The sequence below is a fragment of the Triturus cristatus genome, chromosome 3_2 (assembly GCF_964204655.1).
Source record: "Triturus cristatus chromosome 3_2, aTriCri1.1, whole genome shotgun sequence".
Lineage (NCBI taxonomy): Eukaryota > Metazoa > Chordata > Amphibia > Caudata > Salamandridae > Triturus > Triturus cristatus.
In genome coordinates, this window is record NC_140584.1 from 816,257,735 (window position 1) to 816,274,780 (window position 17,046).

The following is a 17,046-nucleotide window of genomic DNA, read 5'->3' on the forward strand; positions in this document are numbered from 1 at the left end:
CTCTCTACTACTCACTCTCTACTACTCTATTACACACTCCACTACTCTCCTACACACTCTCTACTACTCTACTTCTCACTCTACTACTCACTCTCTACTACACACTCTCTACCACACACTCACTACCCTCTACTACACACTCTCTACTACTCTCTACTATTCTCTACTACACACTCTCTACTACACACTCTCTACTACACACTCACTACTCTCTACTTCTCACTCTCTACTACTCTACTACACACTCCACTACTCTCCTACACACTCTCTGCTACTCACTCTCTACTACTCTCCTACACACTCTCTACTACACACTACTACTCTCTACTGCTCACTCTACTGCTCACTCTCTACTACATGCTCTACTACACACTCTCTACTACTCTCTACTACTCACTCTCTACTACACACTCTACTACACAGTCTCTACTACACTCTACACTACACACTCTACACTACACACTCTACTACTCACTCTCTACTACTCTAATATTCACTCTCTACTACTCTCTCTACTACACACTCTCTACTACACACTCTTCACTACTCACTCTACACTACTCACTCTACACTACACACTCTACACTACACACTCTACACTACACACTACACCACTCACTCTACACCACTTACTCTACACCACTCACTCTCTACTACACTCTCTACTCTCTACTACACACTCTCTACTACTCTACTACACTCTCTACTACTCTACTACTCACTCTCTACTACTCACTCTACTACTCTCTACTACACACCCTACTACACACTCACTACTACACACTCTCTAGTACACACTCTCTAGTACACACTCTCTACTACACACTCTCTACTACTCTACTACTCACTCTACTACTCTCTACTACACACTCACTACTCTCTACTACACACTCTTTACTACACACTCTCTACTACTCTACTACTCACTCTACTACTCTCTACTACACACCCTACTACACACTCTCTACTACTCTACTACTCACTCTACTACACACTCTACAACACACTCACTACTCTCTACTACACACTCTCTACTACACACTCACTACTCTCTACTACACACTCTCTACTACTCACTCTCTACTACTCTACTACACACTCTACTACTCTCCTACACACTCTCTACTACACACTCTCTACTACTCACTCTCTACTACACACTCTACTACACTACACACTCTCTACTACTCACTCTCTACTACACACTCTCTACTACACACTCTACTACTCACTCTACTACTCACTCTCTACTACTCTACTATTCACTCTCTACTACTCTCTACTACACACTCTACGACACACTCTCTACTACACACTCTACTACTCTCTACTACACACTCTACTACACACTCTACTTCTCTCCTACAAACTCTCTACTACACACTACTACTCTCTACTGCTCACTCTACTGCTCACTCTACTTCACAATCTCTACTACACACTCTATTACACTACACACTACTACACTACACTCTCTACTACAAACTCTCTACTACACATTCTCTCCTACTCACTCTCTCCTACTCTACGACATACTCTACTACACACTCTACTACACACTCTCTACTACACACTCTCTACTACTCACTCTCTACTCTCTATTCTCTACCTCTCTCTCTACCTCTCTCTCTACCTCTCTACCTCTACCTCTCTACCTCTACCTCTCTCTACCTCTCTCTACGTGCGCACACATATATAGATATATGTATATATATGCATATGCATTTATATATATGTATATGTGTATATATATACATACATATATAAACATATATATACATCTGCATATCTATATAAATAGATGCATACATATACATATACATGTACATATTGTATCTACAGCAGGAAATGGGCATTGCGAACATCGAGGATTCCCCTGTACCCCGCTATCCATTTGGATTTAACACAAAATCCCCCACGCAGCACCTACCTGGATTCAAGGGCATTCTGGGACTGGTAGTTCCTATGAACTGCAATTTGGTGAGCAAACATTTGGGAAAGGGGGCGGAGCGGGTGACATCCAATGAGTAACTGGCATGATATTTAAATGCGGGTGAAAAGAAGCCTCCTGACTGTTATGGCATCTGAAGAAGTCCGTCAGGCCGAAATGCATTATGCCGCTGAAAAATTACAGGTGCCTCCAAAGATTCCCCGTTGTGGCCTCTGCTCTTTCGTTGTGGGGGAGATTGCTTTGATACATATACATATATGCATACATATGCATGTTATGTACATGAAAGTTTGAAAAACACTAATAAAAGCAAAGCTAAAAAAACACCTAATTACAAACAGAATTGCTTTAACTTAAATGAGGGCGAGACCTATTGCATTTACAATGCTTGTTCTGTTGTGTGATAAAACATACATGTGGAAACTATTCGTTCAACTACCTTACATTATACTGAATGCAACTTACAACATGTGCTGAAAACCAAATCAAATATGTGGTTCAAAGTCTTTGGAAGGAATGGGAGATTGTCACTCCACATACGAAACGTAATTTTAGCTCGGTAAACTCAGCTATGAAACAATACCGCCATGCAAACACTGATGGTACCACTCTAACAGCAAATAGGTTCCACAGAAGATTTTCAGCTGATTTCCAGATGTGATCACTGCACATGTTTTCAAACTGAGTGAGACATTTATTTGAAAAGTTTTATAGAGCGAGTACATGACCCGTGCCGGGTATCAGAGTGCTGTACATGTAAGCAAACCATAAAAGAAGTTAAGCTGACATAGGGAGATCGACATAGATATAACATAGCTATATGGAGACAATGTAAAATATAGTTGAGAGGTAGGTAGGTCCTGGCTTTAAAGCATGCTCAAAAGTTAGATTGGTGATGTCAAGTCTTTAGTTTCAGGCAGCTTTTTCAAGAACAGCCCTTTAAGTTCTTTTTTGAATGAGGATATAGAGGGCTTAGTTCTGATTTCCGGGGGGAAAGTGTTCCATATTCTTGGAGCAAGGTTTCAGTGTAAGAGTGCTGGCGCTATTTAGTGTCCGGTTTAGACCAGATAGTTTGAGTTTATTTGCCAGGTAAATTGGAGTGTTATAATGGAATGCTTTGTGCATCAGGCAGGTTATCTTGAACTGGATCCTTGCTTCAATAGTGAGCCAATTAAGTTAGGATAAATCAGGTGTGATGTGATCTTGTTTTCATGATCCTGTGAGGAGTCTGGCTGCTGAGTTCAGTGTAGCTCTCAGGGGGGCCAGTCGGGCTTTAGGCTGCCCCGCCAGGGTTGCAATTCCGTAGTTGAGGAGAGAGATGATTAGGTATTGGACTGCTAGCTGCATGTCATCAGTCAGTAAGAAAGGTTTGAGTTTTCTTAATGTGTTGAGTTCGTGATTGGCTCCTCTGATGGTTGCACTGATGTGGTTTTGCATATTCAGGTGTTTGTCCAGAGTTATCTCTAATGATTTAGCAGAGTCCACAATGTGAGGAGTGCAGTTGAGTGACGTTAGTAGTTTGAGCCAGTCTTGAATATGGGCTGAGTGATTATGGGGATCAATGAGGAGGAAATCGGTCTTGAGTGTGTTTAGCATAAGGTGATTATGAGTTAGCCAATGTTGGTTTTTTGGCAGAACAGAGTTAAGAGTTTTGATGCCATCAGTTGATGAGATTTTTAGTAGGTCTGGGCGGTAAATTCCGTTCCACTCGTGGAGATTTTTTACCGTTTCGCGGAGCTTTGCATAGCGCGACTACGCCAATTCCGCCCACCCCAAATTTTTAGTATAGTTGAGTGTCATCGGCGTACATGTGCTATTGGATGTTAGCGTACTTCAGTATTTCGGTGAGGGGTTCCATGATAGGTTAAAAAGCGTGGGTGAGAGTGTAAATCCTTGGGGCACTCCTATTGGTTCTGACGTATTCTTAGATCGAGAGAGTTTGATTTTGATTCTTTGCATTCTGTTGTGAAGGAATGAGGCAAACCAAGTTAAAACTGGACCGGATAGCCCCATTTTTTTCTCGAGGAGATGAATTAAGTTATCATGTTTGACTGCGTTGAATGCCGATGAGAGGTCAAGTAGTATGGGAAGGCAGAGTTCACTCTGGTCAAGTAATCTCAAGGTGTCGTCGACTATGTGTATTAGGGCAGTTTCAGCACTGTGTCTGGCTCTGAAACCCGATTGGAATTGGTCCAGGAGTTGAAACTGATCTATGTGATTACAGAGTAGTTTGTGAACACATTCCTCAAGCAGCTTGATTAAGGTCATGCTATTAGAGATTGGCCGGAAGTTGTTAGGATCAGATAATGCTGTTGGGATGGGAATGACCGCTATCCATTTGGATTTAACACAAAATCCCCCACGCAGCACCTACCTGGATTCAAGGGCATTCTGGGACTTGTAGTTCCTATGAACTGCAATTTGGTGAGCGAACATTTGGGAAAGGGGGCGGAGCGGGTGACATCCAATGAGTAACTGGCATGATATTTAAATGCGGGTGAAAAGAAGCCTCCTGACTGTTATGGCATCTGAAGAAGTCCGTCAGGCCGAAATGCATTATGCCGCTGAAAAATTACAGGTGCCTCCAAAGATTCCCCGTTGTGGCCTCTGCTCTTTCGTTGTGGGAGAGATTGCTTTGATACATATACATATATGCATACATATGCATATTATGTACATGAAAGTTTGAAAAACACTAATAAAAGCAAAGCTAAAAAAACACCTAATTACAAACAGAATTGCTTTAACTTAAATGAGGGCGAGACCTATTGCATTTACAATGTTTGTTCTGTTGTGTGATAATACATACATGTGGAAACTAATCGTTCAACTACCTTACATTATACTGAATGCAACTCACAACATGTGCTGAAAACCAAATCAAATATGTGGTTCAAAGTCTTTAGAAGGAATGGGAGATTGTCACTCCACATACAAAACGTAATTTTAGCTCGGTAAACTCAGCTATGAAAGAATACCGCCATGCAAACACTGATGGTACCACTCTAACAGCAAATAGGTTCCACAGAAGATTTTCAGCTGATTTCCAGATGTGATCACTGCACATTCTTTCAAACTGAGTGAGACATTTATTTGAAAAGTTTTATAGAGCGAGAACATGACCCGTGCCGGGTATCAGAGTGCTGTACATGTAAGCAAACCATAAAAGAAGTTAAGCTGACATAGGGAGATCGACATAGATATAACATAGCTATATGGAGACAAAGTAAAATATAGTTGAGAGGTAGGTAGGTCCTGGCTTTAATGCATGCTCAAAATTTAGATTGGTGATTTCAAGTCTTTAGTTTCAGGCAGCTTTTTCAAGAACAGCCCTTTAAGTTCTTTTTTGAATGAGGATATAGAGGGCTTAGTTCTGATTTCCGGGGGGAAAGTGTTCCATATTCTTGGAGCAAGGTTTCAGTGTAAGAGTGCTTGAGCTATTTAGTGTCCGGTTTAGACCAGAGAGTTCGAGTTTATTTGCCAGGTAAATTGGAGTGTTATAATGGAGTGCTTTGTGCATCAGGCAGGTTATCTTGAACTGGATCCTTGCTTCAATAGTGAGCCAATTAAGTTAGGATAAATCAGGTGTGATGTGATCTTGTTTTCGTGATCCTGTGAGGAGTCTGGCTGCTGAGTTCAGTGTAGCTCTCAGGGGGGCCAGTCGGGCTTTAGGCAGCCCCGCCAGGGTTGCAATTCCGTAGTTGAGGAGAGAGATGATTAGGTATTGGACTGCTAGCTGCATGTCATCAGTCAGTAAGAAAGGTTTGAGTTTTCTTAATGTGTTGAGTTCGTGATTGGCTCCTCTGATGGTTGCACTGATGTGGTTTTGCATATTCAGTTGTTTGTCCAGAGTTATCTCTAATGATTTAGCAGAGTCCACAATGTGAGGAGTGCAGTTGAGTGACGTTAGTAGTTTGAGCCAGTCTTGAATATGGGCTGAGTGATTATGGGGATCAATGAGGAGGAAATCGGTCTTGAGTGTGTTTAGCATAAGGTGATTATGAGTTAGCCAATGTTGGGTTGAGGCAGTCAAGAATCAGGCCCTGTATGAAAGATTGGTGAACGATTTTAGACCAGAGTGGGAGCACAGAGGATCTGAGCTCTTTGAAGTACTTGGTGGGTAGCAGATCATTGAAGTGATGTGATGGTTTCAGAGTAGTTATAATTGTGAGTAGTTTGTCATCATCTGGTAGTGATAAGGAGTCCCACAACGCATTCTTTTTTTGAGTATCCTCCATGAATCCTAAGATGGGGGAACTTAACAAGAGTAAACATGGAGAGGGAGTTTGTTGGTCTTAGAAATGTGTGTTTGGTATGGTGAGTTGTAGTTCCAGCTCAATTTTTCTCGTTTTGTCTCTGACATGAGCAGACAAAAACAGCCATCAGGAAGCAAGGATCTTCAGGGTAGTGCATTAATATACTAAAGTTCAAAGATGGCTTCCACATTCTAGTTCACAATTGTTCTAATGTAGGACCAGGAAAGACCTGGTCCGAGAACAAATTTCCCTTGTTTAGGAAAGACACACCATATACTCATCATTTAGGTTCCCATCTGAGAAGTATAGAATGTTACTTAAATCTGCATTCAATGTTAAATACCTGAACCCAATATTCAAAATATAAATGTTTCGACTGACTACATATAATGAACCATAAATGTACCTAAAGGCTATGTTTATCACCTTGATTGCCTCCGAGACGAATCCTCTCCTAATGCAACCAAAAGTACTGCATTTTATGTTGATGCTCTTCACAGCTGAGTTTTATTTAAGACTATATTTTTAGATCCCTTTGTATTTTCTATTTGACATGCTCAGATATTCATGCAAAAATGGACATACTGCGATTCATTTTTCAAGATGGCTTTTTGTGACGTGTTTTGTAGCAATGTTTATTTACATACTTGACACCCATACTGATTTAGGAAGTAGCTTACCGTTTTTTAATACTAAAGCCTATCGATCTTATTAATTTATCTAGTCATTCTACATCTTTTGCGGAAGCTGCGATTGAACTGGTTAACAGTTTGCAGCTAGTTGCCTGGTCAGGAAGCTAGTTACCAACAATAATGCACTGGCCTGGTATGGTTTCAGGTGACGTCTTCTGTTAGTGAAGTTAAGGTTAGCCGCAGAGCTTCAGGTCACTTGTTTCTTTCTTGTCTCTTATTTGCCATGCTGTCATAAGGGTCAAAAGCTACATGCGCATTTCCTCTGGTTTGGGCCTAATCCGATGCTATCCACGGACCAGAAGTTATGTTATGTAATTTGCCACTATGCCATCATTATGCTAATTAGTAGTCCAAAATGAACTTGCATCAGTGCTGGTGTGGAGAGGAATTTCAAAGCCAGAAATCAACTGGTCCCAATATGGTGATCAAAGTATCAATGTGCAAAATGTTGAACAGTTTGTATAGATTTTCTATACCTAACTCCACATACTCGTACCCTGGTGATATTTATATCTTCAAGGTACTCAGGTGTGGAGCTAAGAATAGGAAATCCATACCTCAGTTTGTGCGCTGAGCTCTGTGATATTTTTTCCCTTCAGTTTAAAATTCTAGACCAAAAATTCTTCTAGACTGGAAGAACTCACACTGTCAGCATACCCCCCCCACACATCTGAAGCACGAGATCTTATTTGCGAAGTCCTGCAGGGCTCCTTGCTCAGTCCAATGCTCTTCCACATCTACATGACCCCGCTGGCCGATGTCATATGAGCTCATAACATCAACTTCCTCACTTACACTGATGACACGCAACTGATATTGTCCTCGGAAAAAACACCCAAGACCAGGAACAAGTTTACCACATGCATGACAGAAGTAGCCATCTGGAGGAAATCCAATTGCCTCAAATTGAACTCGGACAAGTGGTCTTCAGGAAAAACGCCTCGCCATGGGACTCCACCCGGGGGTCCACAGACCTTGGACCCACCCCCTGCTCGTAAGTGCAAAACCTCAGAATATTCATAGACAACAAATTGGACATGACCACCCAAGTCAATACAGTGGTCTCAGCCTGCTTCAACGCACTAAGCATGCTGAAGAAAATGGTCAAGTGTCTACTAGACAACATCAGGAAAACAATCCCCCAAGCCCTCATCAGCAGCAGATAAGACTATGGAAATACACTGAATGCAGGGATTACCAACCAGCTCACAAGGAGAATGTAGACCATCCAAAACATAGAAGACAGGCTAGTCCCCAATCTCCTACACCGAGCCTAAATCACACCACACCTTAGGGAACTCCACTGGCTCCAGATACACAAGCACACACGTTAAACTCCTTACAAACACACCCACATAGCTTTCCCCAACACTGGTCCTGCCTGCCTGAACAGCCACATTCCCTTCCACCAACCTTCCAGCTGCCGCCGCTCTGCCAGGCTCTCACTAGCTCACACCCTAGGTATACACAACAGCAGAGCAGGAAGCCATGCCGTCTCCTACCTGGCTCCTAAAGACTGGAATGACCTCCCACAAACACATCAAAGTCTCCTCCTCTCCTCTTGACTTTTGCAAGAAACTGACGTTCTGGCTTTTCGAGTAAGCCCCAAGGGCTGGCCTCACACGCCTGCTACAGGGTGTCTGGATACCCTCACAAGTGATTAGCACGCTATAAGAGGAAAAATAACATAACATATATGAACTCACGTACAATAGCAATTCATTCTGTTTGTCATGCTTGTGCTAACTGAAATAGAAATAAGATGGTTAAAAAAATCCCCAAACTCTGCAGCCCTGATGGATTGTGCCACGAAGATTGGCTTGGTAAACCTTTTTAGGCATGTGTACAGCATCACAGATGCAATGCAGGATGGCTGAAAGTAAAGAAATTAGAAACTTTCTTTGGTTGCAATCTCCACATTATGCAGCACATAATATATTATGTGGCCAGTGCAGCAAATTAGCAAATGCACAAAAAGTGTTGCAGCCACATAATCACATAAATCTATTGGCCCTGTTCATGTTTTAGTAAAAGCAGGCATTGTTATGTAGTACACTCCTGTGCTGACACAAGATGCCAGGTGCTGACATTGTGAAGACACCCTCAAAGGAAGACATGGCTGCATGGGCTCATTTGGATAATATGACACAGTCCAAAAGCAGCACCTCACTATGGCCCATGTTATGAGAAGCCTATAGTTTTGAAAGTGGCTGGTAAATAGGCCTGGGTGTGAAATTCCGCTCCACTCGCGGAGTTTGCATTTTTTCCCACTCCACATTCCACGTAGTGCAAGGAGTTCCCAAAAACTACGTGGAGCAAAGTTTTTTTCTCACTCGCCAACGTTAAGTTTGCGAGTGCAAGCTAGGAGAATCTTACTCCAAGACACCTCCTGGTGAGATTTATCACCGTGCGCAGTCACGAATGGCCGCTACCTCTCGCATTGAGGAAGCCGTCGCTCAAGTAGAACATCTACTCGAGCGACAGAAAGAAGTAGCCCCCTCTTGCGCTGTGCACGGTGCCGTTCGTGCTGATTTTCCAGCGAGGGTCAAACACCCGGTGCTAAAAATCAGCACGAATGGTGTGACCTAACGCACTCCACCGCTTGCGCGACTCCACGCATTAATCCTTCATTACTCAATGGATTTTCAGGATTCATCTCGTAATCCCTGTTAATCTTATGATACAGCCCGTAAACTGCGTTAGTTCTGCATCCCTGGAGTCAACAGGACTTCCAGTAATAAGGGGAACTCCCTGAGTGCAGCATCAATACCTCCCAGTTGCAGAACTTGCACAGGGAGCAAAACAGGAGACCGGCTCACCCCCAACCTAATCTTATTTGGGCTGCATCAGCCCTAAGAAGTTATGTGGAAACACCGAATTGTACTCTCTGGTCAGAAATGCAGATATATGCAGGTGTGGACTTTGATTGTGTAAAACGATTCTCAGTGTTAAAGCTAAGAAATGTGTGGGTGGTGACATTCTATCACTCTTCGGAAAAGGTTGAAGGGCTTCTTTCTGATGCAGCACTTCAGATATGCACATTAGTGCTGGAAAAATGGACACAGAGAACGGTAGTGCTGCTTTGTTTGTGAAAATGAAAGTGTACAAAACAAGGAAGCGCACGTGCAGAGGACCGTCTCACACATTTCTCCAGTGCAGGAAGGAAAAATCTTCAAAATGGCGGCGGGTCCTGTACACTTCCACAAACCGTAGGGTGCTATTTGGGATGGTGGCGCATACATGTTAAAATATTCCTCCCTCGCAACCTTACCGTGCATGAGAAAGAGCAGCAAGGCACCAAAAAGCAGACTGTTGGCCTTTTCATGAATATTAATCGGCGAGCTCTCCCTGCTATTTCAGATCTGAACTGGTGCCCCCCTAAAAGAGCCCCAAATGAAGACACTAAAAGCTCTGGGAACGGCCCGCGCCGAGGCTCCAAAGAGCGGAGGCCTGGAAGGCAGTGACATCTCAAACCTGAGTTCAGAGGTCAGAGCAGGGGGCGGGGCCCGGCTTTGTCTCCTCTCTGCTTTGCTGAAAGCCCGACCCTAATGGAACTTTTCTAGCTGCGTTTTGGGTTATTTAGCGTCAAAAACAAAAGATTTATTTTTGGCCTCTCTTGGTTTTGTCCGAAAGTGACAGAAGTGACACACAGGGTGCCTCCCTTTAGGCCTCGGAGGCATTAGTGCTGTATCAGCCGCCAAAAGCTGCTTTGATTTATGTTTCTGCACATTTCTCTTTAGAAGTTGCGTTTTCTTAAAAACAAAATTCTACTAAAAGACATATGTGCGCTACGCTTACATATAAAATATACCGATAGTTCCAAAGTCCTCCGCATCCCACGTCATTATAGTAGACAAGCTGCATCAAACATTTTAGTAATGTCCTTAAAATCAACATTTCGTTTTTTTCACAACTTTTAATTTAGCCATATCCACGCTCACTCCACTCTCGAGATTGTCCGTAATTTAAAAAATCTCACTAGAACGAACACTTACGAAAATGAACCAAAGTTTCTGTCAATCAGTCAATCACTCACTCAATCGGGGGTTTATAGAGCGCGCTACTCACCCGTGAGGGTTTCGAGGCGCCGTCCTAAAATAGTGCGTTGCATAAAGCTGTTGAATGCTCTGCTAGTTCTGTAGACAGTTACATGATGATCTTTGTTTTGTGCAACATGGTTTCAGCCTGTGCATGTGTTGCTCAATAAATACCTTCAAACAACAGATCACACACTAATAATGTGCTATTCATATGTTATGTGTATTTGTTTAGCGCCCAAGACACCGGGCTGGTGCTGAAGCAGGAGCTGCATGGGCCAAGCCAGGGTCGGGCGAGGGGGAGAGCCAGGTCTTCAGTTTCTTGCCTAATTCAAGGGCGCGGGAGAAGGCTCTGAATGAAGGGGAGGCCTCTCCAGCATTTAGGAGCGGGGTGGGAGAAGGCATGACAACCGATCTACTTCTGCCTATGCAGGGGTGTGTGCGAGTAGGAGCCTGCCAGAGCCGAGGTAGGAATATCCCTCCTTACAACGCATGCCTTTTCCCCGCAGGCTATTAAAATGCGGCTGCTACAACGACCGCGTTGTAACAACGCATACCATTACCCCGCAAGTCATAACAACAACTTGCTCTAGGGGGGGCGCTGGATATTGGAATAGTATCATTTACAATTCCAACTCCAGTCTGTGCAACAGTAGGGAAGGTGTTGGATTTAGAAATCCAACACCTTCTGACCTCTCTGCACGTTGTTGTTATGACATGTGGGGAATGGTATGCGTTGTTACAATGCGGGCGTTGTAACAACCGCGTTGTAATAGCCTGTGGGGAAAGGGATTCGTGGTAAACTATGTTTTCCGTCTGGTAGGATTGTGGAAGTTTATGCAGCTGTTGAGGTATGTGGGGCCAACGTTGTGTACGGCTTTGTATCTGTGCGTGAGGAGTTTGAAGAGTGACGTTTGTGGATTGGGAGCCAGTGGAGCTCTTTGAGGTGTGCAGTGATGTGAATGCAGGTTGGGAGGTTGAGGGTGTGCCTGGCCGCTGAGTTTTGTGTGGTATGGGCAGCGGAGCGTTGATTCCAGCATAGAGTGCATTGCCCATAGTCCAGCTTGCTGGTGATGAGGGCTTGAGTGACTGTTCTGCGAGTGTCTGTGGGGAGCCATTTGAAGATCGTCTTGAGTGTAGCACTGACTTCCATAGTTTGCAGCTTCAGAGCACTACAAATAGTGTGTTATTATTTTCTTACCTCACTGGGGCCAAGGTCATCAACTTTCTAGATGAGATGCCTGAGTGACCCTGCCAGGGTGTAAACCTGTTAGGTGCTGGATGCTCACAGATACCGGACACAAAGCAATTACTTCACGGAGTTATCGACTTTTTGGGCTTCAGTACGCATCCAAGTCACTTTTTGTATGATTTGAACTCTCATTTGTAAGTTTGCAGTAAAAATGAAAATGTAGCTCTTTGTCGATCGTCTGTGTCACTGGTCTTTTCTTCTTTACTCAATCAGGTGTATCTATCCCAAAGACAAGCACCAACCCAGATCACTGAACTAAATAAGTCTTCCTTTTTAGGTATTTCTTGCATTTATGCCAAATCATTTGGAAATCACATAAGAAGAGGTCTAGGTATGTCAGGTGGAATTACAGCCTTTTTGAATGGCTCAAAGGTAGTACAAACATTTTGCTTCTGTAATGGAGTTTAGCTGTTGCACCATGCTAATTTGACATTTGATGTTTTTTCGACGGTGGATCTGTTAAAAATGAATTCTACCGGTACGGGAAACATTTTGTAGACTGGCATTTGCTCCATAGGGCTTTGTGCATATAACTGCTGACAAAAGTCATCAAATTAAAATAATATGAGAAAACATCCAAACTCTCATATGCAGTGCTTTATTTGTAAATAAATAAGTGCTCAGTACCACATGTTATTCATTTCAGAGGTGCAGTCAATCATGCTTCAACTCAGGAAAATTCATGCCCGTCTGCCATCCATCCTATGTCCCAGAACATACACTGCCCATTTCATCTCACGTGACAGGAGAAATAACTCCCATCAAGCATTGTGTGAGGGGGCGTTGCCGGCCATGGCAAGACGGCAGATGTTCTATAGCAGACCTGAGATCCAGACCCATCTGGGCAAAAATGTGAACAAGTGCCCACCACGAACTACAGGGTAGACAGGAGGCCGCTAGAGGAGAGCTGCAGAGGGCCGAGAGGCTTCGTGGGGCTTACGGCCGAGGAGGAGTCGGCATGAGGCCATACCCTAAGAGGACAACTTGGGAGGGAGCTGCGGCTTCAGAGGCTTGCACACTGCCTGGCCCGCTCCCATGGAGTGCCAGTGAGCGGAGGGTGCGGTGGGGATCACTTGGGCCTCATTGGCTGTCGTAAGGCATGGAGCAGGTGAAGAATCAGGCTGAGTCACGGCGGTGAGCCCGGAAGACCAGTCGAGTCGTGGCTCGGCGTGCTGGGTCCCCATTCTGGCTTCCCTCGTGTGGCCCCGCTGGGAGACAGGTATCGGTGGAGCCTGTCGCCCTCTTTCCCCGGTACTTTCTTGACTGGTAGCCATCCGTCTCCCGCATACATCTGAGGGCCCGGCAAGCTGGATGACAGCTGAGGCGAAGAGGAGCACCCCCACGTGCCATGACAGGAATGGCTGTGGTGCGGAGATGGGGAGAGCACAGACAACAAGGGTGGGCCCCCCAACTTTCATTCATACCTTACTCAGTGAGACTGCTTGTGACCCCACCTAGACAGAGAGTGACTCGTGCATTGGGCCTGGGGAGTGAAGCACATCGAGAAAGACTGGTGATACCGTCCTTTGAGTGACAGCATAGAGGCCACACGCATATCAGAATTGCTGACCCCTCTAGTGCCTGGACTGCATGTGCCTCCCCAGATGAATAAGTCTATCAGGGGTATGGCAAGTCCCCATTCACTGGTGATTGAGTCACCTTCCAACAGGAAGAAGCCCTTCCCTGACCCTCCCACGATTGGGGCCTGAGCTGAGAGAGGCAAGGAGGAACCTGCATAGTGCATGGGTCAGCGGGGGGAGGTTAGTGGAGCCCACCCCCCAAGGGACCCAGACACTGGAGGTAATGGCTGGTAGACAGTTTGAACCACCACACCGCCAACCAGCATCTCAGTGAAGCCACTGGATCACACAGGCACCTAGCTGCCATTGCCAACATCAGGTAGGACCTGCGGGGTAGAGTGGAGGCAGTGGCGGTCAAGTTGAGCCTGCTGCGCGATGATCAACAGAAATTCTCTGCTTGAGTCACGCAAATGTAAACTGCCCTCCAAACCCTTCAGCCAACTACAGGGAACCTAGAAGGAAAGGTCAGGGACCTCATGGCCAGAGCCCACATGTTGGAGAGCAGAGCAGAAGATGTTGAGGGCAGGTGACGCTGTAATAACTTGTGAATTGTTGGCTTTCCGGAGGGTGTGGAAGGGTTGTATCCTGTTGCATTATTTGAGAACTTGCTGTCTACAGCCTTGGTACCTACAAGCCTGTTGCCCTTCTTCTTGCTGGAGTGGGCCCATCAGGTACCAACCAGGCAGCCTCTGCCAGGTGCGCCGCTGTGGCCTGTGGTGGCCAAGTTGATGAAGTTTAGAGATAAGAAAACTATCCTGCAAGCTACTCGAAATGCAGGACCCATCACTCACAACAACGCCCATATTTTCCTGTTTCTAGATTACATGTTGGCGGTCCAGCGCTGCAGGGCTTCGTTACTGAGTGTACAGAAGAAATTGCACTCCGCTGGTCTAACTTTTTCTCTCTTATTCCCGGCCAAACTGAAAATCATCACAAATCATACTAGCTTTTTCTTTATGGAGCTCGCAGGTGCCTGGAACTGGGTGGAGCAGTGATGGTATGAGCCCTCAGAGTCAGGAACACTGGAGATGCACAAATGACTGACCATTCCTCACGTGGAAGGAGGCGCCATTGGTATGGGAGTGGAGGGACTGTGACAGCAGGCGCGCCCACCCCGTCCCAGGCCCTTGAGGAACAGATGCAGGCACTTTCAGTGCCACCAACATGTGGGTGGGGAAGGCTTCCCACTCCATTGATGATACAGACAGTGTATCGTCAGAGACAGGGTCAGAGTTGAGTGCCTCAGACTGCAGCCCTACCCTGGCTGATCTACCCATCGTTATGCCTCATACAGCAGATGACATTGCCTAACTGGACGTGAGTGGGGCTACCACCGCTCACAGGATTTGGGACTGAAAGCAGGGGGGGCGTGCCTGGGCTGGCACAGCTTGGAATGATGCCTGCTCCCCCTGATGTCCTGCCCTACTCACCCTGCAAAAATGGGGCATACATAGGTGGGGTGCTCGGAACAGCAAGCATGATACACTCAACCTTAGCAGTGTGAAAGAGGGTCCTGTGACACACTGCTCATATTGAGGTTCTGAAATTTGTCGTTTCTCGATCGTACCCAGACTCCATCTTGTGTTTTCCGCCATCTTAGGTTGCCCTCACTCAGGCAGCTGGTAAACGAGATGTTTTTGTCATTTCTGCCCTTGCGTGTCAGGTAGCTTTTCGTCCCGTGTTTATTAACTAGTGTCAGGGTCTGGCCGAATACACTAATTCATGTCTGAGCCGGATAATCCCCGCCCGAACTATCTGTTAGCTCACACCATTCTTTCCTCCCGCTTATCTTATCTACTGCCCTTCGCTACACATCTCATGCATTCTCTGGTCTCACAACTGTCCTTCTAGAACATACAACCATGTTTTCTTTCCTTGTAAACTGTATCATGTGGATTGCTTAAAGGGGCCAGCAACAAACATCACTTGGAACCCGAGTCAGTTTTTAGCTTAAACCATTGTTGGTAACATTTGTCGATGTCTCAAATTCTATATGTGTTTGGGTTATCCATTGTATCCATTGTATTTCACTGTATAAAAGCCTGTGCGCCACGGAGTTAGGCAGCAGTCTCTTGTGAACCCATCCCTGTGTGACTTCACGGACAACTGTACTAGCTGCAGCTAATAAAACTCGATCTTTTACGCCAGACGGAGTGTCCAGTGTCTCTGTATTGCAAGGCAGGAGAACTAAAGGATTTCAGGCGTACTCTGCGCCGCTTGGCCCTTAAAGGTCAAGTTCCTCAAATGGTGACCACGAAGGGACGGCATCAGTGGTAGCGATGCAGCCAGAAGGTCGTGAGGGGCCCCGCAAGAAAATTCCGGAGGAGGCGCCCCACGTGATTGACCCCTGTATGTCGGAAGTGGACCGAAGGATTTTACGGCGTGGCTTCTCCTTTCAGACGGCTGCTGCGACTGCTGCCCTGACTGCCGTCCTGCCTTGGCCCCGGGTTTTTGTGACGTTTTGGTAGAGCGAGACGATAGACGGACCTCCGGTTGGCGTAAGAAGATACTTAGTTAAGTATTTGATTGGTGAGTCGCTCCCACAAAATTTTGTTTTTTGGGTCTTTGAGTTTCTTTTTCGTATTTCAATTGTTGCAATAATTGAAGCCAAGGGGTGAGTACGTTTGTGCTGTTTTGTTAAGAATTGACCCCCCCCCCTTTTTGAAGTTTGTAGAATAGTCCAGAGAAATAACGATGCCTGGTCTAAGTAAGTTTCGTCGATTGTGTTGCTTAGGTTGTAGTAGGGACTCCCAGCTCGAGGACTCTTGGCCGATTCCTCCGGTTGGAACTCCCACTTATGAGCTCTATTCAAAACATGGTATTGGTCCCATTACTTTTAACGAAACATGGGTCCGATATACCAGAACAGATGGTGTTTTGCAGTGGCCACAAAATGGCAGTTTTGAGCCCAATATATTAGACAATTTAGAAACCACTTTGTTTAGAAGAAAAGCCCGGCCGGCAATGTTTGACTCGTTCCGCCTTTGGCGAAAGGAAGCCAAACAGAAAGAAATAAAACAAGCAAGAAGAGATCAAAAAGATAAAAATATGTCGATTTTACAGGCTGCCCAGCAGTTAAGAAATAACGAAGTAGACTCTGCTAGGGAGATATCAGAAAGACAACATCGCATGGCAGTAGATAGATGCTATCCGGTGTTGCCTACTTCCCCTTCAGAGAAGAGTAAAGATATAGAGGAAGACCCTTTAATGTCTTGTTTGTTGAATTCTCCCCCACCCTATGTGCAAACTCCTAATGCACCTCCTATGGCTCAGCCAGC

General features: G+C 45.2%; 1 pseudogene; it reads left to right on the plus strand.

Moving 5' to 3' along the window:
* LOC146858207 (uncharacterized) overlaps positions 1-17,046 on the plus strand; it is an 80,184-nt pseudogene that overhangs the window by 22,963 nt on the left and 40,175 nt on the right.